At 40.6% G+C, this 9,006-nt stretch overlaps 1 protein-coding gene across 1 annotated transcript in view; it reads left to right on the forward strand.

Moving 5' to 3' along the window:
* Positions 1-9,006, forward strand: part of stk3 (serine/threonine kinase 3) — a 101,309-nt gene that overhangs the window by 50,800 nt on the left and 41,503 nt on the right. The window lies entirely within an intron of this gene.

Below are 9,006 nucleotides of genomic sequence, written 5' to 3' on the forward strand. Positions count from 1 at the left end.
ATGAGTTTAAAGTAAAAGCCTGCCGTAAAAGCATGACAAGAGAATGAAACTGTTGTAATGTCCGTGGGTTACTGTAAGAAAGGGATACAACCAACCACCATTAAATTAGGATGCAATTTACTTTAATTGAACAATATTGCTTTCACTTTGGTGTCGGACCACCCAACGCTTGGTTGAACAAAATGTACACCATCTGCTATACAAAAATTCTGTAATTGAAATTGGCCAAATGTAAAACTTATTTCCCTCCTGAGTCATTCTGCAGTATGCCCACTAGAGAGCAGCATTGTCCTCTTGGTTAGACCTGGTTGCTCTGATGCAGCTTGCTGATGTGTTTCCTCCAGCCTTGGCAAAGCTGTTGGAACAACTTGGAAATCCATATATTAACCACTTTTAACCTGACACTGGCCATGTTGTCATAGGTGAAAGGTTTCAGAAAATGGATTTACAAACTCCCAGTGCCACACGTGAGCTTGTAGATGAATGGCTATTTTTACTGCATAACAAAATATAAAATGGGGATTAAAACTAGTCTATTTTTACTGCAGTCAACAGCGTGGAAATCCAAGAATATCTGTAGAAGATACTTAAGACACTTCCACTATCTCAGCACTTCAACAAGATATTTTCGACAACACAGTATTGGATGCAGCCAGTTGACTGTAATCGAGTAAGGACAGTCCTTTTTAGAGGTATTAAGAGCTTTACTGTGCTATGGTCAACCCTGAACTGTCCATATGCATCTTTAAAAATCTCATGTCCTTGGTCTCAGGCAGCAAGGACTAAAGTGTACAGTATGTACAGTATGGTGACTTCTCAGAAACCGTACATTGTTAGTGACTTGCCCACAGTGCATCATTTCTTTGTGGAAATGTTAAATAGCTAACAGGTCTCCAGCTTAATAAACAAGATACTGTCAGGTTTCATCCAATCAGGAGACATACAGCAGTGGTTCCCAATCTTTTTCATGTCAAGGACCCCCAAATTGACACTAATTAGCCCGTGCACCGCCATTTAAAAACATCCCAGGGACCCCCATAATAAGATTTTTAAGGCTCTAGCAGTGATTCTCAACCATTTTCATTTCAAGGACCCCCAGTTTGACCTGAATTGGGCTACGGACCCCCATTTAATGGCATTTCTCTCTCTGGGACCCCCAATTTATATTGTAAAATCAAAGTTAATTTAACTCGTTGAGTGTACAAATGGAACGGGTCCATTTGGTTCCATTTGTACACTGAGTTACAGACCCATAAGGGTCCATTTGGTTCCTAACTATCATTTAGCTATGGGGACCCCCTGGAACTCCCTCAAGGACCCCTGGGGGTCCCCAGAACCACTGGCATACAGGATAAACAAGTGAAATTGGAAGTGATGAAACATGGCCAATGTATGGAAACGAATGCATTTGTCATGTTTCTTCACCTGGTTATTCAGACTTTTACTTTAATGTGTCATTCATTTATATAACTTTTGGGCCTAAAACTGGTCCATTCAAATTATGTTCCTCCACTTCCGGTATGAAGCCTCCTGCCAGAGCTATTGGAATGTTACAATCACAGCAGCAGTTGCATAATACCTGTGCCTGTCTGTCTGTGTGCCAGGCCAGCTAGTTGCCTGTCTGTCTGTGTGCCAGGCCAGCTAGTTGCCTGTCTGTCTGTGTGCCAGGCCAGCTAGTTGTCTGTCTGTCTGTGTGCCAGGCCAGCTAGTTGCCTGTCTGTCTGTGTGCCAGGCCAGCTAGTTGCCTGTCTGTCTGTGTGCCAGGCCAGCTAGTTGTCTGTCTGTGTGCCAGGCCAGCTAGTTGCCTGTCTGTCTGTGTGCCAGGCCAGCTAGTTGTCTGTCTGTGTGCCAGGCCAGCTAGTTGTCTGTCTGTGTGCCAGGCCAGCTAGTTGCCTGTCTGTCTGTGTGCCAGGCCAGCTAGTTGCCTGTCTGTCTGTGTGCCAGGCCAGCTAGTTGTCTGTCTGTGTGCCAGGCCAGCTAGTTGCCTGTCTGTCTGTGTGCCAGGCCAGCTAGTTGTCTGTCTGTGTGCCAGGCCAGCTAGTTGCCTGTCTGTCTGTGTGCCAGGCCAGCTAGTTGTCTGTCTGTGTGCCAGGCCAGCTAGTTGCCTGTCTGTCTGTGTGCCAGGCCAGCTAGTTGCCTGTCTGTGTGCCAGGCCAGCTAGTTGGCAGGCACGGAACCTGAGGGCTCATCATGTCATAATGTGTGTGGTACAAATAGCCATGTGGATAAAGGCAATCCGCACACTGTAACTTTGTAAAGCTCCCAGTCAAGGCTTTATTTAGATTAATGTTGACACATGCCAGAATGGCAGTGAGTAGTGACACTTGTCCATTTGTAACATAATAGGGTGATTACTAGAATGATTTGCTTAGTTTGTCCATGAAACAGTGAGGGATATTTGTTTTATTACCTTCCCCAGAGATACAGCATGTATGATTAACACAGCGCAAATGAGCAACGCGGGAAGACCGGTTTATACTTTTTATGCATATAAAATAAAATCTATGAACATAAGTTCTGTTCACACGGGTCTAAAGGAAATGCAGTTCAATATGGACTATCGTTATAATTTATAGCAAGGGATAGATTAGAGTCTCGTCATCTATCTGGTGAATATACCAGCCATGGTTAGGTTAAATTGCACTTTGTAAATTATATTTTAGTTATTATAGTACATAAATACGTGTTTTGCTGAATACATTTACAGTTAATGCTTGAGTGATGCTGTGTACCCCTCTCCTTAATACCAGCAATTTCCCCCCTTCACTAGTCAGCTCTCAAGCAGTGTTTTCGTCGACTAAAACCAGGTGAAAAATGTTCGTTGACAGAAACTAAATGAAAACTAAGCTATGATGACTATTAGGCTACTAAATATACTGACAATTTCGTCAACAAATAAAAACTAGACTAAAATGTTAGTAAGGGACTAATCCAGTATAAGTAATTTTACAATTAGTTGCATGCTGAAAATAGCCGATCTACAAGCTCACAACACATCGCGCTGCAAAGTCATTACGACGGCATCGAGTCCCGCCAAAATACATTTTGTTAGACTAAATCAACTGTAGATTTAGTCTACTAAAATCTTATGATATTTAGTCGACTAACACTAAAACATTCCGGGTGACTAAAATGTGACTAAAACTAAATAAACTATTCAAGAGACTACGACTAAAACTAAAATCAAAATTTGCTGCCAAAAACAACACTGCTCTCAAGGATGGCAATGTCCTTCCGGTTAGGTTGCTAACCAGGGCTTTTAAACTCTTGGTCCTTGGTGTCTTCATTTCTTTTCATGGACTATAGCTCTGCAACACTGCTGATCCCTGCAGGGAAATTCAAAGTTTTCAGGATTAGTCGTGGAAGGATTTTCCACCCTTGATTGAAACCCTGACCGCCCCTCTAGGGAGCAAACAAAATACATAGTGACAGTTTCGAGACAATATAAGCTCACCATCATCCACTGAGTGCTCTGGCCTAGTTTTTACACTCGTTGCCGCTACCACCTAATCCTGTTTCTTGATTTCCAATAAAATCAATTGAGCTCATCCCCATATATGATCTGAGCATGTGCAGAGGATACCCAATACCCAATGTGGTGTTTTTGGCAGCACATTTCTATTTTAGTTTTAGTCATAGTCTCTTGAATAGTTTTCACTTGGTTTTAGTCACATTTTAGTCACCTGGAATGTTAGTTTATTGTTAGTTTAATGTGTTAGTCTAGTTTTAGTCTAGACTAAATGTCATGAGATTTTAGTCGACTAAATCTACAGGTGATTTAGTCGACTAAAATGTATTTTGGCGGGCCTTGATGCCGTCGTAATGACAGTTTTTACATTTGCTGAAAATAGCCGATCTACAAGCTTGTAGATCTGCTATTTTCAGCATGCAACCAAGTGTAAAATGACTTATACTGGATCTCTTGTCCACTAGTCCCTTCCTAACATTTTAGTCTAGTTTTTATTTGTTGACGAAATTGTCAATATATTTAGTCTTAGTTTTAGTCATCATAGCTTAGTTTTCATTTAGTTTCCTTTTAGTTTTCGTCAGTGGAAAAAGGTAGTCGACGAACATTTTTCGTCTTAGTTTTAGTCGACGAAATCAACACTGCCCAATACCACTGGTGGAAGGTAACTAAGTGCATTTACTCAAGTAGGCTACTGTACTTTATGAGTAAAAGTTACTCAAATAAAATGTTGAATGTAGAGTATTTCTTTATTATTTGTTTATCCCACGATTTTGCAACCCATTTTTTCACCCAGTGTCAATTATCTAATGTAATCCTGGGCTCTACACTTCCTCTGCCAACCTGGGGGGAGCAGCGGACTGACCTCATGCTTCTTTCTATGCAGTCCAAGCTGCTTATTTTAACCTGACAGGGGAGAGTTTCCCCGGCCGGACGTAGTGTGCATCAGGCGTCCCGGCTGGCCAGGGGGAGATAGTTTAGAGACCAGGATTACTGCATGTTTTTGGTGAGGGTACCTACCCTAGGGGACACGGGGAGAACATGTGAGGGTACCTACCCTATAGGGGACACAACATGAACATGCACACTCCACACAGAAAGGCCCTTTCGCTAACTGATGACGCGGAGGAGGGAACACACCCACAGCATCCCCAGCGGGAATTGAACCCATGACCTTCTAGCTGTGAGGTGAATGTAGAGTATTTCTACCTTGTGATATTGGTACTTTTACTTGAGTAAAACGTCCCAGTACGTCTTCCACCACTGCCTAATACAAATGGTGTTGATGTCAGTGTTGATTTTGTCGACTAAAACTAAGACAAAAAAATGTTCGTCGACTACCTTTTTTCACTGACGAAAACTAAGCTATGATGACTAAGACTAAATATACTGACAATTTTGTCAAAACAAAAAAACTAGACAAAATTGTTAGGAAGGGACTAGTGGACAAGAGATCCACTATGAGTAAAAGACATCATTTTACACTTGGTTGCATGCTGAAAATAGCAGATCTACAAGCTCACAACGCGTCGCGACGCTTTGTGAGCTTTGTAGATCGGCTATTTTCAGCAAGTGTAAGATCAGCCATCAAGGCCCGCTAAAATACATTTTAGTCGACTAAATCAACTGTAGATTTAGTCGACTAAAATATTATGATATTTAGTCGACTAAAACTAGACATGCAACACTAAAACATTCCAGGTGACTAGAACAAAATGAAAACTATTCAAGAGACTATGACTAAGACTAAAATCAAAATCTGCTGCCAAAAACAACAATGGTTGATGTTGCTAGTGACACTCAACACTAGTGTTTGACTTAGCAAGGGTCAATAAACGACATCAATAGCAAACATAACTAACGATTAGAATTAGCCTATGGCTCCCATTTTATATCTACACCACTATACTCTGTATAGCAGTTAGTCCAGACATCCCCAGCAACACACACTGTATAATAATATCCCGGATGCTACATACAGCGTGCTGCATGGAATATAGATTACTGCACTAGAGTTAATACTGGAAACTTTACGTTTCCCATACACTGAACACTGACTGATGATTGGTATTGATTATTTAGGCCTCAGCTGACATTTCACTGGACAGTTTGGACGTAATGTGCTCAGTGCTCTCTCTCACACACCCACACACCCACACACACACACACACACACACACACACACACACACACAGAATTACATTATTGATTTTGAACTGTGATGTTCCTATAGCCGCAGAGAGAGCAGTGTTCTGTTCTGGACAGGAGCACACAGTTGTAATTCATACAGAGATCTTGCGAATAATATTTAGTGTCTGTAATGGTAACATGAGTCGTGACCCCTAAGGTCACATCATATCTATTATTCATAGTATATTATTTATAGCTTCTGGGAGGAGAAATACTGAACATAGTAAATGTTATTTGATGCCTGTTCCAACTGGACCACAGATGACTTACTGCCTCAGGGTTGACCATTGCTGGACAAACATCCCGGAGAGAAAATGGCCCATACATGTGTGACCTACTTATTTTCTATTCCCCAGCTCCGCTGGCAGAAAGTAGGTGAGTGTGTCTGTCTGGCTTCCCGTCAGGCCCAATAAGGTATAATGCCAGCTAGGCTCCATTTTGTGGCAGAAGAGATGGAAGCTGTAAATCCCTGTTGATCTGTTGGTCGTTGGCCTCAGGGATTGTCAGCCATAAAGGGTCAGCCAGGGCAGCGGGGCACGTGCGGACAGTGGTGGAAAAAGTACTCAATTGTTTTTACTTAAGTAAAAGTACCAATAATGCAATGTAGAACTACGGCCGTTACAAGTAAAAGTACGGAATTGAAAATGTACTTGAGTAAAAGTACAAAAGTATCGGCATCAACATGTACTTAAAGTACTAAAAGTAAAAGTAGTCATTGTGTGTAATGTGCCATTTCACAAGTTCAAAATGTGTACAAAATCGATTGAAAATAGTAGATCTGCCCTGTTCAGGGGAGGGAGGAGGTGGGGGGGATAGCGTGTACCTCCACATGCGTTACACCCCCCTAGTGAGACCTTTCACTGTCGGGTGTAAAGAAGATGTTGGCTTGATGGCCCGGGTATCGGAGGAGACCCGAGGCTTTCTTCACCCTCCCAATGACTGATTGTGGGGGTTAGCAGACATTGAGTACTTGTAGAGAGGCTGGGGAATTGGGAATTGGCTTTACTAAATTGGGACTTGAAGGGGAGAAAATGTTTTTCTTTTGTCTTGAAGGGGCATGTTTTGCACAATATCTGTCTTTTCATTATGTCTGCCCACGATCTCTGATTCATACAGTAGGCTACGTTTGTTTACCTCAGTCACTGATACTAAAATCTGATATTTTATTTTTATTTTTTCTATGAACCTGTGACTTGACACCCATACTGTTATAAAACGGAAATAAAAATATTTTGAAAAGAAAGAAAATAGTAGATCTGCTATTTTCAAATGGCCGAAATGTATAGGGTTGAAGTGGTTAATGTATGTTTTCTAATCAAAATGAAAATCTCCAAAGTAACTAGTAACTAAAGTTTTCAAATAATTGTAGTGAAGTAAAAGTACACATTTTGGCTCCGAGATGTAAAAAAGTAAAAAAAAATACTGGAAATTGGAAATACTCAAGTAAAGTCCAAATACCTCAAAATTGTATTTAGTACAGTACTTAAGTAAAAGTACTTAGTTACTTTCCACCACTGCGTGCGGATGAGCTCGACGGCTCTCGATTCATCATTCTGTGGAAGTGGACCACTGGAGTCAACTCGCAGGCTGATCGAAGCTATACAGGCCGACAGCGCCACTGAATTATAGTGATGCTCTGTGAACGAGGTCAAGTGGTTTTTAGCAGCTATATGAACATAGTCCGTTATGTGCAGTATATATATACTGCATAATTTGTTGCTGTCCGGAAGAAACCACATAACTCATTTTTTTTTTTTTTTTTTTTTTAAATCAATGCTATTGAGTGAACACACTTTACGTCTGTGTGTTGGTTAAACAAAATATTGAACAAAACCTCTTAACTCCATTGGACTCTCAAACTGTCTGCTATAGCAGATAACTCCACCACCTCTCTCCCTCTCATGCAAGTAATTGACAATATATAAAGTCACAATACCAACTTTGATGAGGGAGATTTGCTTGGTTTTAAAAATATACGCTTTTCTTAATTTTCTGATTTTCTTTTTCTCCCCCTGACAAATGAACATTTTGGAGATAGGCGGTTTCTCCCCGACAGCAGAGATATATGAAATGTGATTCATGTCGAAGATTAACCTATTTAGACCTGAGGACGATTCTACTTCTTCTAAATCCTATGTTTCTAAATCCTATGTTAATGTTGTGTAAAACCCATGTTTCCTATGTCAGTCGTTCTCAAACATTTTGATGTCAAGGACCCCCAAAAATAAAATATATGTAATTGGCCACCGAACCCCCATCTGAAAATATGTTGTTCCAGGGACCCCACGGCGACTTGCCGTTATGCTAACATGCTGTCTTCATCAGTGTAGTATGTCAAACTCACAGATGTTATAGTTCATTTCCAAAGTGATCAAATTATTTTGAGCAATTAAATGGTCAGCTAGATGATGATAAAAAGGTGAATAGAGGGTATGCGCGTGACATCATCATAAAACCCGGAGGTTATGCAGAAACGCCTACTGAGTGGCAAAAAACTACTTTCTGGCCTTGACAACCCATACATCCAAACAGAAAAGTCATATTTGATTGCATTAAACAACGTTAAACAATGTTAAACTCACTTTGCATGTTGCTTTTCCACTCGATTTGCCACTCGACGCGCATGCGCATACCCTATACCAATGATAAGTAGGGCCTACCATTTCAGGAATGGTTGACTAATGAATTACATTGTTTCGGTACTTTGGTGTTTAAACTTCTAGCATTCCTACTTTCTCTAGTGTAAACTCTAAACAACTATCCTCTCTCTCTCTCAATTCAATGCAATTTAAATGAAGGTGAAGTAAAACTAAAATGCACTAAATCGCAGCGAGTTGGTAAACTGGCGAGTTCTCCGGATACCAAAGATACACAAAACTATTAATGTATATTTTTCACTTCAAGTCTTGTTGTGAAAACAAAAATGAATAAACTATAGTGATCAAACAGATAAGGCCAACACATCTACTGTTTGAGGGTTTTATTTGTAAGAATTGAAGTAGACATCATGGACCCATGATGCAGATCCAACAAGACCGGTGTGTGTGTGACAATCAACAATGAATGGACAGTGATGGAGCCTTAAGATTCTAAAAGGTGCCACACACACACACACACACACACACCTACTGGGTTGAGATTAACCTTCAATCACATCAGAAACAATGTCTAGAGTGTCAGTCACATTAGATTAGATAATAATGTACATGAAATGTTGAGACATTTTGTTCCTTTCATAGTTTAGAAGCCCACCCAGGCCAGCTGACGTCTACATCATCATGATCAAAAAATAAATCAAATAAGGAATATACAGCAAGCATATTGTCAATGAGCTCACATGGTCGATATTT

Source organism: Electrona antarctica (genome assembly GCF_951216825.1).
Source record: "Electrona antarctica genome assembly, chromosome: 15".
NCBI lineage: Eukaryota > Metazoa > Chordata > Actinopteri > Myctophiformes > Myctophidae > Electrona > Electrona antarctica.